The sequence below is a fragment of the Zalophus californianus genome, chromosome 9 (genome assembly GCF_009762305.2).
Source record: "Zalophus californianus isolate mZalCal1 chromosome 9, mZalCal1.pri.v2, whole genome shotgun sequence".
Classification (NCBI taxonomy): Eukaryota; Metazoa; Chordata; class Mammalia; order Carnivora; family Otariidae; genus Zalophus; species Zalophus californianus.
Window position 1 is genome coordinate 43721991 of NC_045603.1, and position 876 is coordinate 43722866.

The following is an 876-nucleotide window of genomic DNA, read 5'->3' on the forward strand; positions in this document are numbered from 1 at the left end:
GTTGACTATGTGAAAGGCACTGTGTCAGTCTCTGGAGATATAAAATAATTTTTCTCTTAATGCATGGCAAATGTGTGAAATATTTTTTTCCTCTCAGCATAAAAATTTTAGTTCTTCATGATGATTTTAATGGCCCATAACAGATGATTTTAATGGCTTGCCATTTGTCTTTCTTTCCTTCAAATTTATTAAGACAAAAACATGACAGGGGCACCTGGGTGGCTCAGTCATTTAAGCATCTGCCTTTGGCTCAGGTTATGATCTCAGGGTCCTGGGATCAAGCCCCACGTGTGGTCAGGCTCCCTGCTCAGTGGGGAGTCCGCTTCTCCCTCTTCCCCTGGCCCTCCTCTACCCCTGCCTTGTACATACTCTCTCTTCCTCTCAAATAAATAAATAAAATCTTTTTAAAAAAGACAAAACATGTCAATACTGGGTTAATAACATAGTAACAGAATTTACACTTGATCTTAGCCAAAAGGCCGAGAAGTGATCATAGTAACAGAATTTAGACAGAATTTCTTCTTGAAAAAAAAGTTCCTCAAATTTGAATCTATTCAAATCTATTTTTAAATATTATTTTTTGTTGTTTTGATTACTTCATTTCATATATTATCATGATCAGGATCATCTTAGTTTATTAGCCAAAAATAAGTATTTTAAGGAAAAATAATAATAGTGACTAACAAAAGGCATTTTATTAAATGCCTTTCATTGTTAGAGTCACTTGTGAAATTAAAATTGAAAAGTCTTCACTTCATCTTTAAGAAAACCCAATAGTGGGGCGCCTGGGTGGGTCAGTCAGTTAAGTAGCTGCCTTCGGCTCGGGTCATGATCCTGGGGTCCTGGGACCTAGCCCCGCATGGGGCTCCCTGCTCA

At 37.7% G+C, this 876-nt stretch overlaps 1 pseudogene; it reads right to left on the reverse strand.

Annotated features, from left to right (window-relative positions):
* Nucleotides 1-388: 388 nt before the first annotated feature.
* On the reverse strand, nucleotides 389-491 carry LOC113923306 (annotated as a pseudogene).
* Between the last annotated feature and the right edge of the window lie 385 nt (nucleotides 492-876).